The sequence below is a fragment of the Macaca mulatta genome, chromosome 15 (assembly GCF_049350105.2).
Source record: "Macaca mulatta isolate MMU2019108-1 chromosome 15, T2T-MMU8v2.0, whole genome shotgun sequence".
NCBI classification, from domain to species: domain Eukaryota; kingdom Metazoa; phylum Chordata; class Mammalia; order Primates; family Cercopithecidae; genus Macaca; species Macaca mulatta.
The window spans coordinates 2,263,114-2,289,593 of record NC_133420.1 but is presented as its reverse complement, the minus strand read 5'-3'; the positions used below and the strand labels follow the sequence as shown (position 1 = coordinate 2,289,593).

The 26,480-nt window shown below is 50.6% G+C and overlaps 1 protein-coding gene across 1 annotated transcript in view; it reads right to left on the bottom strand.

The window, feature by feature from the left end:
* LOC144334883 (uncharacterized) overlaps positions 1-26,480 on the bottom strand; it is a 210,180-nt gene that overhangs the window by 133,445 nt on the left and 50,255 nt on the right. The gene's annotated exons all lie outside the window — the stretch shown is intronic.

Genomic DNA, 26,480 nt, shown 5'->3' with positions numbered 1-26,480 from the left:
ATCGGGAGGCACCGCCCGCGGTTGGGTTCCCAGTACTTTAATAGCCCAGGTGGACAAGCCGGGGCGCATGCAACCCCATCACCAGAATAACGGCTGCACGTGGCGAGTGCACGGGTGGCCACCACTCAGCCCAGCTGGCCGCGCTAAGCACATCACCACCGTGACGCCCAATCAGATTGAACTGCTGGAACAGTCCCAGCATCGGCCCCCAAGAACATTCTGGATCACAATTCAGAGTAGTGATTGCGATCAGGGCCACATGTGGCTGAATGTTTTTACAGGAGGACACCACAGCTGGACTGACGCCACAGCTGGATCTGGCTGGACTGAGAGCATTTCCCACTGTACATTCTTACAACACCATTTTATTTGCGCTTTATTAAACTTCTATGGCTTTCTTCTGCTTATCTACTTTATGGGAGTGTTTCTTGTTCTTATGACTGCGGTGATACTTCAAGCTACAACTATCAATGTGTAAATTAGTTTGGAAGTCGCCTTATCATTAAACATTTCACAAGCTAGCAGTCAGAGGCACCTAACCCGGAGGCCTCTTTTCTTTTCTGAGCCAAAGCTACCTTGGACTCAAAGAAAATGGCACATGGAGGGGGGCTGGATCTCCAGCGCCCATTCCTAGGGAGCCCCCTGGGGAGCAGATATGGAGGGAGAAGCCCTGGGTTATGGCACTGTCGTACTAAAGAAAAGTCTATTTGGGTAATGTAAGCACCAGACTTAAGAGATTAAGCAAACCATGAAAAGAAACTACTAACCACAGCTTCTCCAAAACAGAACTAAACTCCCTTCCTTTAGTTTGAATTGGAAAAGCAGAAGTGATGATCAGGATACAAAAAAAAAAAAAAAAGAAAGAAAGAAATGACACAGTATCTGAACACAGGAGAATAATCAAGGGCCACTGTCTCTTCCTGTGTCAGTGGGAGCCTCGCATCTAAGCTGGATTTAGAAGGTTGCTACTTTGGACTGAAAGGTATCCCCAACTCTAGTTTGTAAGCAAGTGGAGCAGAATGCTTCAATTATTTCAAGGTTTAGCGGTAAAGCTTTGCAACTCTCACAACCATTTTAATTGGTGTGAATTTTAAAGTGACTCAATCTGTTGGCTGGAGTATCTAACGGCTTAACCACGGGGTCACGTTGGAAAATTTTTCCAATTGCTTTTGTTTTTCCTACTGAAGATGCATTTGAACGTTCTTGTAGTTTGCAGTTGGCTGGTTCTGATGTTTGGTCCTGAGGAAGCCCAAGTATCTGTAGAGGAAGAATCTGAAACCTCAAGCCACTCGAGTGCTGTCTGGGCAGATGGAGACCCCAACCCGAGGGCCACTGACGGGCTCAGCATGGGCGCAGGGCCGCCCGATGCAACAGGCCACGTATTTGCCGGTTACAAAACATCATAAGCACACACCCCCAGGTGTGCACACACGCTCTGTACACATCTGTCCCTATCAACACCAGCACACACCCCCAGGTGTGCACACACGCTCTGTACACGCTCACGTCTGTCCATGCCAATGACAGCATACACCCCGAGGTGTGCACACACGCTCTGTACACATCTGTCCCTGCCAATGCCAGCACACATCCCCAAGGTGTGCACACACATTCCATACGCGCTGACATCTGTCCCTGCCAACGCCGGCATATACCGCCAAGGTGTGCACACACGCTCTGTACACACTCACATCCCTCCCTGCCAATATGAGCACACATTCCCAGGGGTGCACACAGGCTCTGCACATACTCATGTCTGTCCCTGCAGCCTGAGTCAAACAGTCACAGAGAGGCAGAGGAGGAGGAAGAAGGATGCGATGGGCACTAAGGTCCTGGGCCAGTTCCCCTCCCTACCTCGGGAGAGACCCCTCATGTGATCCTGCCATCACTCACCCTTCCGCCTCCATCCTCCATCCTCCCACAGGGATCAGGAGGATGCCCACTGCACAGAGCTGTGATGAGCATGAACAGAAGATGGCAGGAGCTCACGCCAAGGTGCTGAGCACGGGGCCTACGGAGTGCTTCTTTCTGCTGTGGCTGACATCATCAAACAGAGACTGACACAGCTTCTGCAGAGAATGCCACTTGCTAAGAAACTGAAACGTGTGACCTAGGAGCCTGTGAAGGTCTAAGAACAAACCAACAAACCAAATGGTTTTGTTTGTTTTTCAAACACCATAGCCTGTTTTTTCTTTTTTTTCATGCTCTACCTTGGGTATCATTTACTTTAATTTCAAAGTAAGTCCAATAATTACACAAAATCACAGGACTGAGCATGGAGCATTGTTTCACTTCATGTCCTCCAGCCTTTAGGACACATTAAGGAAAGACATGATTCCAGGATTCCCATTAGAAAGGCTGCCCTGAGGCACCTGCTGGGGCAGCCAAATTGCAGCTGTTGATGCTGCCCCCAAGCTGCTTGGATGAAGCAGAAGATTCCGGAGATCTCCTCTCTTCTGCCCCTTGTCCAGGAGAGAAGGTGGGGGGAGAAAGGTGAGAGAAGATAGGAAGAAGGAGAGGGGAAGGAGGGAGAGAGGAGGGGAGAGGGAGGGAGAGAGGAGGGGGGAGGGAGGGATAGGGAGAGGGAGGGAGGAGGGGCATGTTCCATCCACCAAGGCAGCTACACTGCAGAGAGAATGGAGGGTGTGTTGCCTCTCAGGACAGCAAGTTCAAGCTGTTTGTAATTGTTAGCGTAAACAGTGACCAGCTGAGGACAGGGCTGTCATTGGAGTTGACGTTTTATTTTCATAGTTGATATTGGGGACCTGGACCTAAAGCAGCGTGCCTTGCCCTTTTGCCAGATGGGCCTATGCTTCTTTATACTTGAGTCTATTTGACTAAATACCCGATATTGACTAGGAATTATGACGTGTAGGATACCCCTTACCACAGTAACATCAAACTCATATTCTAAATGCAATTTATTCAGGGACTGGCTTCTAACTCTGGGTGGGAATGTTAAGCTCAGTCCAGTTCAATTCAGTAAGCATTTATCAAGAAACTCCTAGACCAAGAGCTCTGTTAGACACTGGGTATGGGGTGATGGGGATACGAAGATGTGGAATTAGAACTCGAGAAGCTCAAATGCTTCCATTTAATTCCCTAATGCAATTACTAAGCTTCAACCTGATGGCTGTAATGTCTAAATTCACTTTTTCTTTATTCCAGTTCTACATAACAAAGCACAAATAATCACAGAGGAATGATTCTGTGTTGGACTATTCAGTGGACAGAGAAGAGCATTCTGACCGGCGTGAGACACTGTCTTCCTTCCCAGGGAGCCCGTGAGGTGGCTGCACAGAGCACAGGCGTGAAGATTCAGGAACACGAGCATCAGGTGATGGGAGGGGCACGGAGGCAGCACCAGAAAGATGCCTGCCGAGGGGCCGCTGCAGCCAGGCCGGCCGGGAAGGTCACGGGAGTGGGCGCAGGCATCTCCCTCCAGCCGCACTTGGTTTTCATGAGGACGCGTGCACGGAAGGGGATGACACCGAAATGCTGTGGCGCTGAGGGGAGGAAGGGAGGGACACAGGGCCGACGGCTGGCCCCCACCCCTTCCGTCCCTGCCCCTATGAACGCTGCCAAAATCAGCCCCAACGGGGAGAAATGAGGTGGGTGAAAGAGGTGGACAGACTTGGCTTCCATGGAATTCACAGATTCCAGTCATTAAAAATCCCTTCTGAGTTTTCACCTGGAAAACTTTGCCAATGTACTTAGGGACAAGAGGCGGAAGATGAAGCCAACACAATTGGGCTCAAACTGCCACCCTTCTCCTTCTCTCTTCATCCACCAGCCTCCCTGGGCCCCTGAGTGTGAGAACCAGGAGCTGCACAGCCCAAGGGTGCAGCCCCTGACCAGAGGAGGGAGCCGCACGGCGGGGCCCCCAGCACGTGGATGGCAGGATCTGTGCTATGTCAGTCCCAGGGCCCCAAGCAGAGAAGGCCTGGGGCTCCCAGCTGAAGTTTTGCTGTCTACTCTCTCACCAAAGTCGAGAAGGACTGAGTGGGACCAACGCTGCACCTGGCGGCTCCTCAGTGGCTGCCGATGTGGTCCTCACGCTGCAGGTGAGACCCTCTAGGGAAGCCCAGACAGTGGCGAGAATGACAGCCACGAGTGCTCCAGTTGCCCCAAAACTCCAGCATAGCCTGAGGAAGGCAGCGCCCGCTCAGATCCCCGTGCAGGCTTGTGTGGCACACTGGTGAGGCACACAGCACCAGAACATGGCACTTTAAGTGGCTTTGTGGGGTGTAGGAACACAAAGTGTGGTCTGGAGTGGCTCAGAAGTCACTCCCACCAGCCTGTGGGACCCGGACGGCCCCTTTGGACGTGGCTGGAGTCTCTCCAGGGCGGGCTCCAAAGTCCCAAGGATGAGGTGAGCGTCGGTCTTGCTCTGAGGAAGGCCCCTGACAAGTATCCTGAACATGCAGGTACACAGCTGGCTGACTCATCTGAAGGGACCTGCTGAGCTACGAGCTAGGGACAGCTAGAGAAAACTGCGTGAACCTTTGTGACTACTCACAGGTAGGTAGTACTGCCTGAGACACAAAGGTAAAGAATTAACCTGAAACTGCATATTATAAAACTTATTTTTAAATGATGGCGCTTAATTGAAAAGACTCCCAAAGACTACTGCATTAGAAAGTGACAGAGTGAAACCGTGAGGCTGACCACAGGAGTCCCTGGAAATTTCACCAAATGTTGTGTCAAAACTGGGAAACAGAAGAACTGCACCTGATGAAACATTCCATTAATCACTCGAGTCCTCCCCACATACGAAGCTATGTAAAAAGTGTTCCCAGAAGGTAAAGTGAGCAGGAGGGCTGTGAACACACAAAGAGAGAGCCACTTCGTCCACGGACCACAACAAAAGAAACGCTAATGAGTGCCGACGACACGCTGGAGTCCAGGGCTCTGGGCGCAGCTGGGACGGGGACACTCAGGGTCCCACTGTCCAGATGGGAAACCAGGGTGGAAACACCAGGGAGCCTGTCCCAGGGTGCAGAGCTAGTGAACAGTGGTTCATACTGCGACAATCCCAGCTGCCAGGCTCTGGGGCTCCTCGGGACAGAATCCTGTTGACTTCACTCTGGGGTGCGAGAGGCGGCAGCATCCCCCAAAGGCACCTGGAGAAGTGGTGTTACCCTCCATCCCCTGTCCCCGGCGTTACCCTCCATGCCCCTGTCCCCGGCCTTACCCTCCGTCCCCCTGTCCCTGGTGTTACCCTACTTCCTCTGTCCCCAGTGTTGCTCACCATCCTACTCACCTCCAGGCCCCTCTCCCTGTCCTCCCTCGTTTTCCTGTTCAGCCAGAGCACATCACATGTCTCTTCCCTTTTCAAGAGGCTCAGCTGCACCCAGAGGCATTCCAGCCTATTCGGGATGGGGCACACACCCTGGGATGGGGCACAGCACAGGGCCGGAAGGGCCTGAGACCCTCTCACTGTCGCCCAGGAAGGATGGAACAGCCCACGGTCATGCTCATTGTCAGGCAGGATGAAAACTTCTGTGTCCGAAATGTTCTTTTCACTGGAACTGTTCGGACCATTCGTGAACGAATCAGTTAAATACCAGCAAGTGCCACTCCCACTTATTCTCTGGCTAGTTTTCCACCCACCAGCAACCACACTCCTAGGAATTATCCCTAACGCAGAATCAGCGCCTTGTGCCTTTAGGAAAACCTCTTTCTCTCCAGCTTTGTCCTCCTTCCACAAAAGGTGCCTCTGACTGCCTCACTGGCTGTACCAGGATTTCACTCGGCTATGGAGGAAAATCTGCGTGGGGCTCAGAGGTGGGTGGTCCCTGCATGGGCAGCAGGTCTGTGACATCCTCCGAGGAGCCTGGCCCAGGCCTGCCTCACACGCCAGGACTCTGCCTTCTGGCCCTCGGGCCCCCGAAGCTGCTTTCCCTCCAGGTGTCATGCCCCGGGCAAGAAGGCCGGACAAGGGCCCAGGGCTGCTGTGGGTCAGGAAAGCCTCCTGACACCTCCCACTCCAGGACCCCCCATCAGCATCCCAGCATCTGGACCTGTGTCACCAGCCGCTCCGCCGTACAAGAGAATTGGATTTTCAGCTGGGTGTGCTGCTTCCCTAAACAAAGTAGGGTGTTGTTACTCAGGAAAAAGGAAAAAATTGGCATCTTCTTGGCAACCCCGCGACATCCAGCCACCGGTTCTCACCATCCCAGAGATGTCCATCCAGGGCAGATAGTGTCTTCAACCAAGCGCCACTGACCCAGAAGTGCAGTAATTAGTACACTTTCACCAGAATCACCCACTCCTTCACCTTTACACCCAAGAAAAACATGTTTGCCAGGCAAATTAGATGTCCAGGAGGTGTAAGGAAACCCCAAGCCTGCTTTAAGCCTCAGACTTTTGAGATCGTTGAGGGCTGTGCGCACAAGAGCAAGGCTGCACCCGAAAGCTCTGCTCCTGCCAGACGTCATGGACAGACCACACGGCTCAGCCACATGGACCCTTCCAGGACTTCACGAGAGGGACTTCCGTGGTACATGCAATGATGTGCACTTCGTTCAGCCTCGAACAGACCACGCCCTCGTTACAGGGTCGGTGGTCCACCTCCTGCCATCAGCCCCCCACCTCACCGAGGGTCTGTGTCTGCATCTGAAAGAACTTTGCTGTTTTACCTGGGTACGAAAATGCAGCATCGCGATGTTTAAAGGTCTTTATTTATTTATTTTTTTTTTTTTGAGACGGAGTCTCACGCTGTTGCCCAGGCTGGAGTGCAGTGGCGCGATCTCGGCTCACTGCAAGCTCCGCCTCCCGGGTTCCCGCCATTCTCCTGCCTCAGCCTCCTGAGTAGCTGGGACTACAGGCGCCCGCCACCGCGCCCGGCTAATTTTTTTGTATTTTTAGTAGAGACGGGGTTTCACTGTGGTCTCGATCTCCTGACCTTGTGATCCGCCCGCCTCGGCCTCCCAAAGTGCTGGGATTACAGGCTTGAGCCACCGCGCCCGGCCTTAAAGGTCTTTAAATATCAACACTCCGGGTGCAGTCCTTGTCACTTTAATGCGGTCACTCGATGCAGGCCTCACTCACAACTCTGAGGTAGCTCATACCTTCCCTACCTAACCAAGGAAGAAACGAAGGCATGGAAGGTGCAGCTCCTAAGGAGCAGATTAGGATTCAAACCAGTGAACTTCGTCACATGCTGACCTACCTCTCAGGCTGAGATAACGTTGAAAATTAACCAGGTAGAACAGCGTTCCATAAATCAGCTGAAAATGGTCCTTGTAGATGGGCCTGTGGTTACTCCCTGAAGAACAAGACCATTAGCCCAAAAATCCACCTGTGTCACACTCAAATGTTTACATATACAACTATTTTTAAAATAACCCAATCAAGCATGTTCACAGCCATTTAGAGCCATATAGATTGTCTGCTTCGCTGACAATCAACCCAAGACCTCTGTCGGCAAAGGCCACGGTGCCGGGTCCAGAGAAGGCGGGACAGAGACACAAGCAGACACAAGCAGGAACCTTTCCATCCCTGGGAGCCTCGCTCTGATCGGTCCGTGAGGACACGGTACAGACCGTGGGGCACAGGCAGACGGCAGGCCAGGAGAAGGGGCTGCATTGCCGGGAGGCAGTGCTTTGAGCTCTAATGGATGGAACACTGCTAACCAGTGAAGGTGGAGAGAGGGCACACGTCTGAGAGCATGTAGAGGCAGCAAAGCACAGCCAGCCTCGGGGAACCAGAAGCCACAGGGACATCAGGTTGGGTGCTGCTGTCTGCCGGCCACTGGCTGGGGGACTGTACTGGGCCTGGAGGGACATCCCTGACACTCCCCACCAGATGCCAGGGGCACCCCCAGCCCCAGGTGAGAACCACGGATCCCATGGTGAATGAGGCCAGCCTGTGGGAAGTGGGGCTGGGACAGCTCTGTACAGCTTAATAGGAAAGTTGGGTTCTATTTTGTGGGGTTTTGGTCACGCCGATGGCTAGTCATGGCTGTCCGTCAGGAAGTGATTTGAGGATAGACTAGAGAAGGGGCTGCCAAGACCAGCGGAGCATTCGCTGTCTGGGTCTAAGGAAAAGGAAATAAAGGCTGGCGATGTGACAGTGGGGGGGAGCACAGAGCAAAGGAACTGGTGGAGACACAGGGCTGGCCCCGCACAGGGCTTTGAGCAGCTACCCGGGGGTCGTCCTATTAATTCTCCTCATGGCCCCAAGAGGCGGCTGTGAGGATCCATCTCCTGAGGACAGAACTGCTCCAGAGCCACACAGCGAGGATCCACAGAACCAAGATCCGGGCCAGCTCCAAAGTGGGTGAACTTGACCCCTCAGCCATGGTCCTAAGACAGGGATCGGAGCCCCCTGGACACACAGACACAGGAACTGCAGGAAGGGGAAACGGATGCCCCGGACCAGTGGCGGGACCCAGGGTTTCAGCCCTCCAGGGCCACTGGGACCAGCCACTGCACAGGTGGACACATGATGCTTTAACTCGCGCTGGGGGAAGGAGCCCTCACTCTCAGGGTGGAGACCGCAGCTCGATCGGGCCGGCCTCCCTGCTGGGCACAGCCTGAGCCACACAGGATGCTGAGGTGCCCCAACGTTGGGGTGCTCAGAGCCACTCAGCTGAGATCGTGGTGCTTTCTGTAACCACCCTCGTTTCTTCACGGTATAGATCTGGACTCCATCCTTTGCAATGTGTGAGGTTCTAGGAAGAGGCTGGCCAGCTGGGGAAGTGTCCTGGGCTCTGTCCCAGCGATGACGAACTTGGCTCCCCACAAGGGCGGCCTGTTCACCACAGTGACCCCCGGGGACCACGCCTGCACCCACCTTGCTGAAGATAATTCACTTCTCATCCGTGAAAGAATAAAGCTAGACTAACTCAATTTCACACTCACTTCCAACTTTAACAACTTGTGTTAGGAAATCAAAGACAAGGACTCTGACCACGTCACAAACCCAGGAAGCAAAATCCGAGACTAACGGAATGATGCCACCTTCACAGTTCCGAGCTTTACTAGATGTTTTTCTTTTCTGGTCTGTTTTTCTCTTTTGGTTTAAATAATTAAAGACCCTCGTTGACAAGAAAAAAAATTCTCTATGAAACTAAAAAAAGTGGTTCTAATTAAACATTTAAACATTCTTCCATATGCTTTATAAACAGTTGAAAGTACAGCTCTACTTAGTGTTAAGTACTTTAACCAAATGAAAGGTTAATTATACAGACTGGCAATTATAAAAAATAAGGCTACATATTCGTGGCATCATGAATAATTAATAAGAACCGTTTGATTTCATTCAGACCAGGGATTCTGTGCTAATAGGCTCTTAGCTGTCTTGAAATAATGGTGAAATTTTAAAATTACTTTTGTACTTAAACACGTCCCCGAAGTGAAGCACAGCGGTTAACATCCATCATGGTGCCCAGCAGAGCGACCCGCCCTACTATGGCCGACACCCTGATTCCCGAGGGCTGCATCCCGGGGCTGTACTCGTGCAGAGAACGTTCAGGAAACAGACCAGGTGGCAGGAGGGGGTCTTGTCCTCAAGGAACCTCATGAGTCTTGCTAGGGGGACAAACAGCGAGAGAATGAAACCGGCAGCCACGGAATCTGGACAGCGATGCCCAGGCCCCGCCATGCATAACCCCTGGCTGGCACCTCCCTGAGACCCGTCTGGCACAGGCAGCGGCAGGGTCCGGCCCTTGGAGCGCAGGGATGGCAGAGCAGGGCCATCAAAGCGGGTGGCATGCCGACAGCGGCTTCTCCGCAAGAGCTCCTGGCTCTCAGGGAGCTGAGGGCTCCTCAATGGGAAATTCTGGCTGAGCTCCAGGGGAAAGCGGGTGGGAGGCCTGTCTCCTCTGCCCCCATCTCCTCTGCCCCAACCCTGGAAGAGGGTCAGATATCAATGCTAACTCTTGTGCTGACTCAATTAAATCAAACAATTCAGAAAACAAACTTGCTTTAAGTATTAATTTCCTAAAAAGAACTAACATGAATTCAAATAATTCACATAATTAAAATGATTTTAATTGTTAATTTAATTAAAACATCTCCGTTTTCACAGCATCATGTACCCTGGTACTTTCTCCTTATTGCATTTCCCATCTTCCAGGGCAGGTTTCCTTCCACCCAGGGCAGCAGCGACTCTGGTGTCTCGGGTATTCCCAGGCTTCCGTCAGCCCCTGGGGGGCTTACAGTTCTGCAGCGGTCTCCATCCTCATTAATCTGCATAAGAACATCCGTCCGCAGGGATGTCCTGTGGCCCCGTGGCCACATCTGACGTGCAGCTAAACGCTGGGCGTGTCGCCTGGTGACAGCAGATGACACAACTGTGGGCAAGGTAGCACCTCTGGGCGCCGACACTCTCGATGAGTTTTTTACAAGACCATTCTTTAATGGGTGAACCCTGACAGGAAACACTAAAGATTGTTTTTAACTATTTTTATATCGAGACAAATCTTTGTCAAACGTTCACTCAATGCTAAATGTCACTTCTCCAGCCAACCCCTTTAAGAATACCTAAAACTTAAGACTGGAATGACGCTTTCAAACACATACTCTACTCATGCATTCCCGGGAGCAGAGAGCAGCTTAATGTTTTCACGCTACACAGGCATGAAGTTTGGCGAAGGCATTTTCATATTTTTACCTGAATATTTTAATAAAATCAAAAGATCATTTTCACTCTAATACTCTACTTAGAATCTAATTTTCCATTAAATAAACAGTCAATGTTCAGTAACCCACATGCTGATAAACTTTTGAAAACTTTAGAAAGTATTAAGTATAATCAAAGATTACTTTTAATTTTCGAGCTGGTAAGAGCCTGTGTCAGGGAACAGAGTTGAGATTGAAGAGATAAAAGCACGATGATTTTCTTAAAGAAAAGCGAAATTCGTAAAAGAGACCAGGTGATTATATAAAAAAACACAGAATCCGTTTTCAGAAATGGCAAACATTGACCACAGAACACCAGTGTTGCCCGTGATGAGAGAAACAGTTAAAAGGAAGAATTCACGGTGGCCCAGCATAGATCAGGTGTGGGAGGACAGAGACGTGATGAAATGATCCTCCTTCTAACTTCCCAGAAAGGCACAAATGGCCAGCACTGTAACTGAAGACCACGCAGGCACCAGTGTGAACTCAGACTCCATGGCCAGCACCGTAACTGGAGACCACATGGGCAATGGTGTGAACTCAGACCCCACGGCCCGCACCGTAACTGGAGACCACACGGGCACCAGTGTGAACTTAGACCCGACGGCACGTGCCTGGGCTGCTCCAGCCACCACCAGAACCTGTTCTGCAGCTGAACTGGAAGCTGATTCTGGAAGGAACTGAGGAGCATGAGGACGAGATCCTTCTACCTCAACAGGGATCAATTTTTTAATGATTTCTTTCTTTTAGAAAACTGTTAATAAAATACTTTGTTCTAAAATGACCAGGATTTCAGCAGCCTCTACATTCCTTCATGTCAATCAAAGCTTAGGCACGTGGGTTACTTCACTGTTCATGACACCCTTTTGAAATAAAACCCGGGGCCGCCTGTGTACCCAAGAGCCTGGGCACCGAACATTCAGACAAAACGTCCAGGGCGAGAATGTTCACGTCCCAGCGGTGCGGTAGAGTGGATGGGGGGAGTTCGAGCCACAGGTGGCCACGCCTCCCCTGCCTCCGGCCAGTGCCCACTGCTCACGCACTCCTTCCTCGGCCCATCCTGAGCCACGGGGCCCTCGCGTAACCAAGGCCACTGCGGTACCTCCAGGAACACACTGGTTACAGGTGGACTGCTCTCTACGCAACGTACAAAGATTGTTTTTAAAACTGCTCGTCTCTGGAACTTATCCCAGTAACAGGCTAGATTAAGAAAACTGACTAAAAACAGTAGGAAGAAAAACTCACTCTACCCGTTGAGGCAAGAGAAATGCACACAGCCTCTGAAATAACTGCAGAGGAGTTTTCCTGGGTTAGGTACGCGGTGGGGTGACCCTACCCCATAGGGGGGCGATGGCACATGGTGGGAACCAAGGAACATCTCCGAGTAAATGTAGAAAAATGCACTCAACTCCCAAACAGAGAGAGAAACTGCTTTTTCCCTTAAAAGCTTCTCTCTTTTATTCTCAGAAAGACTCTCTTTGGTGTCTTGACTGCTGAAGGGACAAGCCTGTCATCCCCAGAAAGCAGCCCTGGACAGTCTCCAGATCCTATGGCCCTCAGGCCCACCTTGCCTACTGATGATCCCACATTACGAAACCTAATAATCAGAAAAAGCCTCCCAGTCCGCAGCTCACAAGTGACATTTTATTCAGGGAAATGCTAATAAAAACCTGGGGCTCTGTGTAAACGCTGTCCCCTAGGTACTGAGGCTCCACACAGATGGCACACAGGGAGACAGGCCTCACCCTTTCCTGGTGCCCCATGTCTCTCCTCACATTTTATTAGCTGAGTTTTGTGGCGGTTTGTTACTTTTAACCTGACTGTCCAAGGCAGCTGCACTAAACTAATTGTCCAGGGCAGATCCACTCATAATGACCATCAGCTCAGAGTTGGAAGTAGCACTGGAGAATGAGGTGGTATCAGGGCACTATGCTTCCCTGCCCTCTTTTCCAGGGATGCCAAGTAAGTTTCTGCCATGGCTGATGATGTCAGCACTACACTAACATTAGTTCAACGGCAGGCCACCAATTAATACTTAATGAACAATGCCTTTAAGAGCAAAACCCCATCTCTGCCAAAAATACAAAAAATTAGCTGGACGTGGTGGTGAGCGCCTATAATCTCAGCTACTGGGGGACTGAGGCAGGAGAATTGTTTGAACCCAGGAGGCAGAGTTTGCAGTGAGCCGAGATTGCACCATTGCACTCCAGCCTGGGCAACAAGAGTGAGACTCCATCTCAAAAAAAAAAAAAAAAAAAGAAAGAAAAGAAAGAAAGAAAGAAAGAAACGATTCTCATGACCCTGTCAACATCTTCAGTTTTTCCCAAGGATAGTGTAAAATTATCACACACAACGTAAACCCAATTAGATCAACGTTCTCTCCTCACCAATCCATACCTAAATCCATATTTCAAAATGGTCCCCAATTTTTCACAATTTAAGAAGACTGAGAGGAATAACCATGAACAAGCAAGGTTTACACCGACGTCAGTCTTCCCAACTCTCGCTCAGGAGCTCACCCCAAACTCCTCCTGTGGAATCAGCCCGGATAACAGTTCCTGGTGGCCGCACAAGAACAGAGGGTCCCACGAACCCACGACAGACCCCACCATTCAGCCCCAGGCAGAGGAGGGAGGTGGACGGTCACGAAAGACAGAAAAGCAGGGAACTGTGATTCTTCTGAGTTAATGCAGGTGATTGGGCCAAAAAACAAGGCACATCCACCTGTGAATGGGGTGAGCTCCCAGCTGGCTGTGCAGAGGCTGTAGATATGAAGGAACTCACTTCCCTGCACACTGAAGTGCATGAGCATCTCCACATCGACCGCACCTGGGCTCTGCTCGCCCCTCACAAACTAAGATGACAGTGGCTGCTTCTGGACAGAATGTCAAGGACAGGTGGACAGACATCCTGGACAGACACTGTACAGAGACCAGGGGCTGGGAAGAGGGAAGCGGCACAGCCTTGGGGCCAGCAGGGGCGAGGCCAGGAAGCCTCGGTGAAGGCCTGCATCTCCTCATCCAACAGAAGCAGGAGGGGCCACCCAGTGAGGGCTGCAGCTGCGGTGAAGTGGCCAGTGGGACATAGCAGGAGGCCGTGGCCAGCCTTACCCCCAGCCCAGGAGGAGGGGCCCAGCTGCGGGCACTGCCCCGGGAGCCAGAATCCTGAGCCCCCAGTGAAGGTGGGAAATTGCCCCTGGGCACTGGGTGCTCAGGCTGGAGGTGGTGAGACCTCGAGGCCCTGCAGTCGGGGAGGTGAGGGCAGAGATGGCCAAACTGCAGCTCAGTGAAGGGCTTTGTCAGGAAAGGCCCTCAGAGGCTGCCTCACCAGCCAGGGGGAGGCTACTTCCAGCCCAGAGGCTCAACAGGGCCCTCGGTGGTGATGCCTAACCTTGTCCTCTGACAGAGGACCATCGAGACAGAGTCACTCAAACCTCTGCCAAGCTCTGCACCCAAATGAAGCTGTTACCACAGACGCTGAGGCAGGTGGTGCTCATCTCAACTCTGTACAAGTGGTTTATTTAGCCAGTTCTCCAAATTCTTAATGACAAACCACACTAAACGTGTGTTTTCAGTATCACCTATGCTCATAGCTATGTGTAAAATAACTATCACAAGGAAAACTAGGTGGTGAACCCAGGAGGAGGAAATCCCCACGACGAGTCGAGAGAACACCAACGGACCGTTGGCTCTTCCCGGCTGAACCCAAGAGCTCTCGGCTGGGCTCACTTCCGTTCTAATTTCCAGATTTATTTTTACTTTCCCACATTTTCATTATGAAAATGTTCAAACATATTTAAAAAGTGGAAGAACAGTACAACGAGTGGTCAAGTTTTCTCCACGTGGAGCTCCAACAACTGCTAACATTTCATTAGATTTGCTTTCTCACTCTCTCTGTAGATCAGACAGAGAGACAGATTTGTTTCTTCTCTGGAGCCACTTGAAGGTGAGAGGCTCCTGCTGCCTCACCGAGTCCTCAGGCACACGTTCCCTAGGAATAAAGGCCCCTCTGCAGCCGCAGTACCATCATCGGCAGACAAGAATGATTTCAGAGCATCGTTGTCCAGGTTATGTTCAGGTAGCACAATCGTTCCGAAAACGTCTTTTCTATCCGGGCCACACACTGTGCTGAGTGACTCTCCTTCCCCGTCTTAGTCAGGGACAGCCTCGCACCCCTTTTATCTGTGATCTTCACTTTTCGAGAAGATCATTGCATTGTCCTGCAGAATATCCCCTACCCCAGAGGCATCTGTTTCTAGGGCCATCATGAAATTCCCTACTATGCACCTCCATTCCCTGTAAACAGGAAGTTTCAGTCTCGAGGCGCGATCACCTTCTGTCAAATGCTTCTCGGCAGCTTCCGGGTGAGGCTGCTGCTTCACGAGGGGCGCGAGCTCCTACTCCTGGTCACTGACGACACGGCCGCGACCAGCACCACACCCCGAATCAGAAACGTCTGGAGGGGCCGCGGGCAGCCGAGACACCAGGAGGTGTGAACGGCACAGGCGTGGGGCAAGAACAAGGTCAAATCATAACGGAACGTCTGATTCCAGACACTTCCACCTGGGTAAGATGGTGACATCTCCCTAGCAAGTATCTGAAGCCAGAAAGCATGACAGAAAATTCACGACCTGCCTTCGTTCACCCAGGCTGCTCTAACAACACACCACAGGCTGGGCAGGGGCTGGCAAATGACACAAGTTCATTTCTCACAGCTCTCAGTCTCAGTCTCAGGCTGGGAAGTCCATAGTCAAGGCCTGACAGGTTTGCCTGGTGAGGGCTTCCTGGTTCATAGACGGCGCTTCTCACTGGGTCTGCACACCATGGAAGGAGCGAGGGAGCTCTCTGTAGTCCCTTTTTTGAGGGCACAAATCCCATTTATGAGACCCTCAAGACCTCCTCACCGCCCAAAGCTCCCCCTCCTAGCACTATCTCCTCGCGGGTGAGGATTCCAACTTGTGAATCTTGGGGAGACACAAACATTACAAAAGCCCATCATTTAATTTTTTTTTAAGGCATTTTTGCTTCTGCAAAGTCTCAAGATAAAATCAAAAGAAAGAGGTCTGAGTCAATCCACACAGTTCTCCCAAAAAGGGAAGTGATCAATTGCCACCACTTTTTATCCGAGACCTGCTGGGTGCCCCGGTCTGCATGACTGATTCTAAAACGCCATCCTCTCCTCTGCCATTCAGAGGTCAGAGTCAGTCCAGAGCTTAACACCAAGGCAGAGCTGACTGAATGACACCAGCTAATCCAGTAAGACAAGCCAAGACTCCTGCCCAAGGCCTAATCCTTCCCCCAGGGAAACATGGAAGGGCCAGACACCTGGCAGCCCTTCCTTCCTGCTCTAAAGCCCCAGAGACACAGCGCCGGCCAGGTGTGTGCCTGGGGCAATGCACAGTAACGTCAGCTGGGCACCGAGTCTGAGAACATGTTATCAAGTAAAAATGAAAACAAGACTGCTGAGAAAAGTTCATGCTTAATCACCTCTGGGCTAAATTCTAAATACAATGTTATTTCAGAGCTAGGTGGAAGTAATTCCTTAAAAATATATATGAACAGTGACTAGCAACCAGGGTGATAAGTACTCAATATGTGTTTGATGAATAGATGAATTTTTAAAATTTATGAAAAGAGCACGCTCTATTTAGGAGAATTCTATTTAATTGGATGTCCTAACTAGACAGTGGTTCCTTCGTGCTGACAGCAGAGTTTGTTTCAGTTAACTCAAAAAATGGTAAGTCACTCTAACAGAAAACCAAAAGGCTTTACAGAGAGTCAAATTATGGTGCCAATTCAACCGTGCATGGCAATTTCACCTTAATATTTAAATTCTCGAAGCACCATACTCAGAAAACGAGACATAACATACATAAATGCATCGACTAAAGCACCATCATCTAGAATTTGACAAAGTTTGACTGTGAGTTTCAAGAAAAGGGCTGATGAGGCCAAGAAGTTCCTTCCCCTCTCCCCTTACCTCCCATTTTGGTGACCAACTTAATGCAGAGAAATTCCTGTTTCAGGTTTGCACACATTGGAACAATCCTGGTATCTATTCCCCCAAGACACCAACAGGCTGAAGTCTGCAGGGTGTACATATTGAAAAATCACAGGAGCACTAGAGTGGCGGAAAGAGGTGCCCGTGAAGACGTCATCCTTTCTAAGACAGGGTCTGATTCCGCCTCCGGGCCCTTTTGCAAAAAGCCATTGGTACAAATTCATAGCCACCAGGAGGAAACACGCAAAAGACCCCACTGCCCTCCTGGCTTCCCAGAAGGCCTCAGAAGGATGAGACATGGAGCCTGCGTGCAATCCTGGACCCTCCTCCCTGCATTCAGTTTGACATGTGTCACTTGTTTGACTGACGGAGGTCCCACAATGGGCACAAGGAGACCCGTCAGGTCAAGAGGGTGCTGCCCGGCTCATGGTCCACACATGCGGACCTGTCAGGTCAGGATGCCCGGCTCATGGCCCACACGTGGGGATGCGTCAGGTCGGGAGGGTGCTGCCCGGCTCACGGTCCACACATGGGCATGCGTCAGGTCAGGAGGGTGCTGCGCAGCTCTCAGTATCAGCCACATATGCACATTCTCCACTGAAGCCACTGCATGAAACCACTGCATGAAGCCACGCTGGAAGCACTTTCTGGCAGGTTTAGGAGGCTCGTGTCCAAGGTCATTAAACACATGGCAAGCTCGCCTTGGAGGCATTTTACTTTGCTTATGACAATGAAGCATTCTCATTGCACTGAATAGAGCACGCTTTCTTGTTCAGTGCCTCGTTGAAATAGGCATTTTGTACCTGTCTTACAGATTACATCAAGGCCCTAATACATTTAGACCCTTGTCTCAGGTACACACAAAGCAGCGGCATCTCTAGAACATGTTTTGGACCACGGGAGGAAACCAAATCGCAGCATTATCCATTGATGTTGCTTAAAGTGTATTTCCAAATGTGTCTCCCGAGCCCGGCCTGTGTTCACGGCTTCCGCTGACCACACGCCATCTGCTGGGCACTCTGTGCACTTTCTCTCACACCCGCCACGCCTGTGGTCCTGTGCCTATCCCGCCACACGTCCCCACGTGGCTAAATCTCCCACACTCACCACGCCTGTGGGCCTGTGCCTATCCCTCCAGGCGTCCGCACCTACCACGTGGCTAACGCACACTTCCTACAGGCGGCAAGTGCCTGAACATCCCCACGGCTGGAGGGGCTTTGGGTAGGTTCTACAGAACCCACAGACAGGCATGGCCACCCCGCCCACGGCCACCAGAGGCTTTGCTTTGTCTCTAGAGGTGCCCTTCGATGAGGCGACATGGCAGATGACCCAGTGTTAGGTAATTAAGACTCAGGAAATCACGGCCGTCTTACCTTTAGAACTCACCTCTCTCCCCAGCACTATATCGCGAAGGGTGGGTCGCCAGAGTTGGGGAAGAGATGCCCAAGGCTCCCTCCTGCCCTGACAAGCTGGGACACTGCTCCCCTCTGTTGGTTTCTCACCGCACCTCAATAAACTGAGCTCACAGCAAGAGGCAGGCATGGGCTGAGTAGAAACCCACAGCAGACCCCGGGTGGACAGGACGGAGGACGAGGGTGCTCGCGGAGACGAGGGTGTGCCCCAGGAAGAAGGTGCACGTGGGGTAGAGGGTGCGCGCGGGGAAGAGGGTGCACAGGCCCCGAGAACCTGGTGGCAGCAAGGCTGGTCAAGGCTGAACTCCAACAGAGGCAGCAGCAAAGGTGTTGGGAAGTCACAGAGAAAGCACCACCCAGAGGGGCTGCATGAACCAGCAGCGACCCCAACCCAACGTGCTCATCGGACTGGGCACACGCACATGCTGTGGACACGTGTGAATATGTTCCACTTAACGTGATGTTACATAATAATCAACAATGTTAACCCCACGACTTCATTACATGGCATCTGGCACATTGAGACTTTTTATTCTGTCTCTCTTCCTATACAAAGAAGTGGAAAATAGGTCCAAGATCATTCACAACAAATTATTGCTAATTGAAAAAAAAAAAAAAATTCCTACCCTCACCTTGGAGGATCTCAAGGCAACACCTCGTTCTTTGAGGTCATGGTTGGGACCCTCTCCGGACCCCTAGATGGGTCTGAAACTGCAAGGAATCCCCAAATGGGCAGTTTTGGGGCCAGCACAGATGCCAGCCACACATCCAGGCAGGTCTTGGCAGGTTGCTCCGTGACTTCGGCTGGGTCACTAACCTTTTCTTGCACTCAGAACCTGCCAGGAACCAGGGCACTGGCCCGCACGTCTCTGCTCCCAAGGCTACATCCCCTATGTTCCGCTGCACTCTGGGTTCCATGCCTTAGATCCCAGGCACCTTAAAGTTGACGTTTCCCCACCAGCTCTCATGAAGTTGATACTCAGATAACGTCCTTCCTCTCCCACCTGGTCAGTACCCGGGGAGAAAGGAACCCGGGTCTCAGTTTGATTTTCTGCCAGTCCATCGAAAAAACAGCTGGCCAGCAGCACTGGTGCACAGCACTGCCAGGTTACCCGTGACGAAAACAAAGCAAAACGAGATATACTCAAGTCAGCTGCGGCAAGTGCTTCTACATCCCTGCTCCAACAAGGAAAGACAGGAGGCCAGGAGTGTGGCTCACGCCTCTTGTCCTTCCTTGTTGGGTCAGGGGTACAGAAGCATTTTGGGAGACTGAGGCAGGACAAATGCTTGAATTTGAGACCACCCTGGGCAACATAGCAAGACTCGTCTCTACAAAAAAAAAAAAAAAATAGCCAGGTATGGTATCGTGCCTGTAGTCCCAGATACTCAGGGGGCTGAGGTGAGACGATCACCTGAGTCCAGGAGGCAGAGGTTGCAGGGAGCCAAGATTGCACCACTGCACTCCAGCCTGGGCATCAGGGTGAGACCCTGTATCAAAATAAAGAAAAAACAAAAAACAAAAAAAAGATAAGAAATACAGGAGACCACTAATAATTCCAAATAGTGCCTGCTAATTTGAAATCTTTTCCAGATATGGTGAAGGAAATCATTTTTCTTCCTACGCCCATTCTAAGGAAACGTTTCTATTTTTCTGCTATACAATTTGGTAACCTGCCATTTCAGATCCTGGCCTCTTTAAGCAGGACTTGCTGGAGTGCCAACAAAGCAGCGCTCTGAAACCTCAGCATCCTCAGCATCACCCTGGAGGGCAGGTGAAGGATGCTGGGCCTCCACCTCCAAAAGTCACACTGGGGTGGGGCAGATCTGGGGTGAGGCAGGGTTTGCATTTCTAGTCTAGGGCCACACCACCCTAAACACGCCCATCTCATCTAACGCATACCAGAGGGAGAAGCCACGTAGGGCAAGTCACAGAGCAAGCGTCCAGGCACCAGGTCACCAGTTTTCTATTTAAATGCAAACCCGTCAAACAGCTTAAGTCAAACAGGTTCACCCTCCTAACACACTGGCCAACACAGCTAGTGATAAATATCACTGCTGTTAGACCTTCTGCTCACTGATGACCAGAGCAATGGCCTGAAACATCAAAGCTGAAGGGTGTGTGCCACGGTCAGGGCTCTGAACACCCCCATCCCAGGCCATCTCACACGGGTGCCTTCACTGGCACCGGGGTCTCACAGACCAGCTCCACGCTCACACTTACTGGGACGCAACCACCCTTTCAGCCCTTCATGCATCTGTACCCTATAGCAGTGTTCAAGGGAGGCTAATTTAAGTAAGAAATGTAATACGGACATCTGTGAACTCTTCCTCCATATCCACTGAGTGGCCGTCCAGAAACAGAAATATTAAAAAGAAAAAGAAGATTTAAGAGTCAAACACAGGGCCGGGTGCAGTGGCCCATGCCTGTAATCTCAGCACTTTGGGAGGCCAAGGCGGGTGGATCACATGGGGCCAACAGTTTAAGACCAGCCGACCAACATGGCAAAATCCTGTCTCTACTAAAAATACAAAAATCAGCCAGGCATGGTGGCACATGCCTGTAATCCCAGCTACTAGGGGGGCTGAGGCAAGAGAATTGTTCGAACTGAAAGGCAGAGGTTGCAGTGAGTGGAGGTTGCAGTGAGCCTAGATCATGACACTGCACTTCAATCTGGATGACAGAGCAAGACTCCATCTCAAAAAAACAAAAACAGGCCAGGCACGGTGGCTCACGCCTGCAATCCCAGCACTTCAGGAGGCCAAGGCGGGTGGATCACAATGTCAGGAGATCGAGACCATCCTGGTTAACACTGTGAAACCTCGTCTCTACTAAAAATACAAAAAATTTAGCAGGGTGTGGTGTGGGCACCTGTAGTCCCAGCTACTCGGGAGGCTGAGGCAGGAGAATGGTGTGAACACGGGAGGTGGAGCTTTCAGTGAGCCTGGATCGCGCCACTGCACTCCAGCCTGAGTGACAGAGAGAGACTCCATCTCAAAAAAAATAACAACAACAACAACAACAACAACAACAACAACAACACAGAAACTCGTGGAACAAGCCCTTGCCCCACTCCATGTCAGCTGTGCTGTGCCACCCAGGAGCATGCCAAGCTCAAAGAGTCATCCACCTGCCTTGCGTAAACGATGTCACTACTCGAATCACAGAGACTCAGATTCCCTAGCCCTCGCCATGTGCATGTCACTCACAAGCAGGCATGAGGACCCCCGCAATTCACAGGGAATCCCTCTGGCCATCTGATGACCATCCATTCATAAATAAAAAGCATTAATTCCAGCGGGGTTGCAGAGGTGTACACATCAATACTTGTTACTGTTCACAAATGTTCCACTTGAGGATGGAGTGACTTTACAGAATTGGGAAGAACTTCACAGACATACGAGGGGTGCATTTAAGGAAAAAGTGTAAGGAAAAGGTGAGAAAATGGAATACGCTAACCTCTGTCTTTTCATCACCTTCTAAATCTTATGATTCCAGTTCTGTTCATTCTGCAGTGAAAAATAACAAGTGATTCACATTCAGACACAAGGTGGCTTAGGAAACTGTGGCTGTTTTACAAAGATGAAACAATTTAGAAGATCAGGGTTCCTGAACGTACTTACTTAAAGAGAGAAGAGACTGGGAGTTACACATCAACTTACCAAGGCTGTCCCGAAGTCCAGGAGCCCCTTAGGAGAACAGAGAATGTGCAGCCTCCACAGACCAATGCAGGTGGCTGGGCCCAAGAGTGGGGACGGGGAGGCTGCAGGAGGCTTGCGGAGGGAGCTGTACCGCCAGCCACTCGCAGAAATTCCTAATTAAACCCTGACGGCAACTCTGTTTAGTGAATTGTCTCCTGGTCACTAAGAAGAGTGAAGCTGTTGAAAGCCTGCAGCCAACCCTCTGGATAACAGTTGAGATGTATTTTAGAGAAGGAAATGATCCTGTCACAATCCCAGTCCTGCCCACAGCTGCAAGCACGTCCTGGGAGTGCGGCTTCTTGCTCTGTCAGCACTAGAGCCCACCGTGGAGCCACACGGGTTCTGCCCGACGTTCCCACTTGAGGGAGTCTGGGCAGGTGCAGCTGAAACACCCAGGGGGCAACCCCCACCCTCACTTCTCAAAAGTACATGCAGAGGCAGACAGAATGAAACACGGCCCCCAAACCTCAGATGTACAGTTCAGCAACACGGCCCACCATAGAGCCACATGGGCTTTGCCCGACGCCCCCAATTCACAGAGTCTGGGCAGGTCCAGCTGAAACAGCACCTGGGGGGCAACCTCCAACCCCACTTCTCAAAAGTACATGCAGAGGCAGACAGAATAAAACACGACCCTCGAGCCCCAGACATAAAGTTTGGCACGGGCATCTGTGAAACAAGAACAAAAGTCGCATGGGAAAGTGAGCACAAAAATGAAAAAAATAACAGAATTACATACAGTGAAGATGGATGAGATGGGGAGGATTGCGAGGAAGTTGAGAAAGGGACCGAGGACCTGAAGGGGCACATAAGGGCTGGACATTCCCGACAAGGTAACAAACACACCTCTGGATGAGGTGGGACATCATCTTCATTATGGAAATAAAGGGGAAAAGCCTGAAAACATCAGTTTCCTACCAAGAAGCAAAAATCAAACTGGCTTCAGACTTCTCCTCTACAACACTGGGTTCCAAAAGATGAGGATGTGGCATCCGTGGGGTCTTGAGGGAGAGCTGGCACAAACGTCCCAGAGCTGCCGTCTCCAGAAGCAGCTGAAACAGCCTCAGATCCAGCAAACTCTTGTCTTGAAAAATCTATCAGAGTACACCCCCTTATCAAAGGGATGCGTGGCTGCAGGGGTTGTGGTGTAAGGCAATTTAGAAATCTTACTCCGTGCAGACCCTAAACTTGGGAGGCTGCTGGTCACACCCTGGGAGGACCTCAGCCAGCGGGAAGCCCTGTGCCTCCTCTCTGCTCCATCTCTAATGCCAAGAAACATTTTATGCATAAAATTACGTTATTTCCAATTTGTTAAATTGTATCTATTAAGTCCATAAAGAGACCAAGAAAATGTATAAAAACATTGATGACTTCACGGTGGTATTATAATTAAGTTTTAAACAAAACATGTTGTCTAAATTTTCCAGACTGAAAAAATACTCCTTTTAGCAAGAAAGGTGCTTTTAAAGTCACCATAAACAATTATATATCCATCCTACGAACGTGGCCTTAAAATAAAAAGTGAAGAGCAAAAACAGCAGAAGGAAGTGCATGAATATGTTGATAACGTTTATCTCTGAATGGGGGGGGGGCTGTTTTGACTTCCATTTCCTTATGTTTGAAGTGTCACCTCTGTAATGTAATAATAGAGCAAACACCATAGTTGAGGAAACACTGCTGCCCACTAGGACATAAACCAAGTCTCCTCCAAAATGCTGCGACCCCAACCTCTGATTTTATCTTTTAAATCAGCTAGGTTTTCTCCCCTAAAAAGAAGCATATTGTATCATTACTCTTTAAAGTTAGGTGACTTAACAGGCATACAGACTAAAACACCTTCTGGAAAGGTGATGTGTCAAGTTTAACTAAGATTTGTTTTGTTCTGAAAAGAGCAGGGGCACGTTCCCAGGTGAGGGGACTCCAGGAAACACTGGCTGTGTCCGATGGGCCCTCACCTGGAGAAACAAGCGCTCGACGCCTCCACTCTCCACCCGGACTCAGCAGGAAAGGGGTGCAGAGCTGAAGACAGACTCGTCTATAGAAACCCCAAGGGCTGTTTCCGGGAGCTACTCACTGTCCCGTGCCGCTGCACCCTGCTCCCCTGTGCAGGTACCGGAGCTGCTGTCCAGGCTTCCCCAGGCTCTCCACGCCTCCTTCCACCCCACGTCAACCTGCACCACCCAACTCCCCACCGTCTCTTACTGACCACCGGCCTCAACTCCCGCATAGCCTGGAAACTGCAAAGCTGCCTGGCAGCAAGAGGGGACGGGCAGCGAACGCACCAGCCAGGTGGCACCTGCTCCCACCAGACTGCAGGGTCACAGCGCCTGCCTCATGGAGCCGTTGTTATGCACAACTACACTGGGAAATCAATGCAGCTTTAGCTTTCCTTTGGTGCTAAATTAACTTTATAACACTTGGTTATAACATACATTAATTTTTACAGCAATTACTAAAATAACAACTCATAATGCATTCATTTACCATATTCAGAAAAGCAACTGAAAAACCAAACACACAGTAGAATTTTATAGGACTGTAGTAGTTTTTGTTAGGTTGTCAAATTATTTTAAGCTCAAAATTAAAGTAATTAAATCTGTGACTCTCAACTGGGGGAGGTGGGCACACACAGAGAGGGGAACTTAAAATACTTTTTTTCTTCCAAACCTCACACAGACCCACTCGGCTGGTCATTTCCATTGCTGGAATTATGTCCTGTTCCTTAGGTTAAAAACAACTGCCTTTATGCCTATTAAAAATAATGTTTCTTCCTTTCCTGAGTGATTGTGAAATGAGCCATGGTGGCAAGGTAGGCACGAACAGAGGGAAACTGAGTCCATGTCCACATTTGATGGTGGGCAAGAACAGAAGGAAATTGGGCCCACACCCACATTTGATGGTGGGTGAGAACAGAAGGTAACTAGGTCCACATCTATATTTGATGGTGGGCAAGAACAGAGGGAAACTGAATCCGTGCCCACATTTGATGGTGGGCAAGAACAGAGGGAAAGTGTGTCCAAGTCCACATTTGATGGTTAGCAAGAACAGGGGGAAGCTGGGTCCACGTCCACATTTGATGGTGGGAGAGAACGGGGGAAACAGGGTCCACATCCACGTTTGATGATGGGCGAGAACACGGGGAAACTGGGTCAACGTCCACATTTGATGATGGGCGAGACCAGGGGGAAACTGAGTCCACGTCCACATTTGATGGTGGGAGAGAACAGGGGAAAACTCGGTCCACGTCCACATTTGATGGTGGCTTTTAATGCACTGCAGCCTGTGTCCCCTTGACCTTCACGAATTTTCAGGTAATAAGAAAGCAATTTTTCTTACTGGAAAGGAGAAAACTAAGTGGCTGCAAAGTAATATAATTTCCTTAAAGCAAAACAACAGAGAACCAACTTTGACTTTTTCCACATTACCCAGTAATTCTAAGACTAAGGGTTTTGTCATGTTACAGCAAATGCCGTTCATTAGGGGGAAAATGGAAGTCAGAACAGTGTGTGCTATTCAAATTCTCAATGAATAATTAACTCAAATGCGTTCAGAGTGCTACAAAATGAAATTAATTTGTTTTTAGTTTAACCCCAAATCCCCAATCCCTTGCCAAATGATCCGCTATGTATCCTACATAAAGACAGGGTCTTTCTGGCAGAAAACCATTAAAAGTTTTTATTTGCAGTAAGAGAAGCATGCCTTCTTATCAAACAGGTGCATGGCCCCCTTGCGGGGGGGTCACCCATCACCTGCATCCCCGTGTGTCACGGTGTTGCCGCACACCATTAACGCATCAAAATGGAAAAGGAAATGTAAGCAGTGTTTGCTGTCCAAAGTTCACGTCAACAACTCCTTATTATGAAGGCACTTCTGAGCCTTTCCTCCTGCATCTGGGAGCTGCCAGCAACCCAGTTCCAGGAGAGAAAATAGCTCGACACCTCCTGCAGCCCATGGAGTCCTCTTGTTGGGACAAGGTCCCCCCAGGAGAGAGGAGCCCCCAGCAGGGTCAACACTGGAGGTCCTGGGGGTGGGTGGTGCTGGGGAGGCCATGCGGGGAGGGCTGTTCCCTGTTCCCTTCCCCTCAGGAGACAGCTGGCCCAAGGTGACACAGGACCGGATGGGATTTCAGGGTCAGGGACCACGGAGCCCGGGGCTGTGGACCACACCAGCCCACGGCCACTGTATGCCCCAGACCAACACGAGAAGAGTGCAGACCAACAACATCTTCGTCTACGGTAGGTGTCACGGTTATCGTTCCTAAGAGAGTCCACGGCCACTTCTACCAGGTGCCCTCCATTCTTCCCCTGCCCCAGCTGGTCCCCCTGTGACAGCCGTGTCTCTGAGAACGGGGTGTGGAGCCAGGGGGAAAACACAAAATAAACCACCTGCTACTAGAAACAGCCTCGCTGTCCTCAGGGAGCCGGTCCCGGGGCCAGCCTCGCTGTCCTCAAGGAGTCGATCCCGGGGCCAGCCTCGCTGGACTCAGGGAGTCGGTTCCAGGACCCCATGGACACCAAATCCAGGCACATTCAAGCCCCACAGGTGGACCTGCCGAACCTGCGTGTACAAAGAGTCGGCCCTCCGACACGCGTTTCACATGGCAGGAACGCTGTATTTTCTGCGTGTACAAAGAATCAGCCCGCCAACATGCGTTTCACGTGGCAGAACACTGTATTTTCTCCCTGAGTTTGGTTGAAAAAATCCACCTATAAGTTGACCCGCAAAGCTCAAGCTTGTGTTG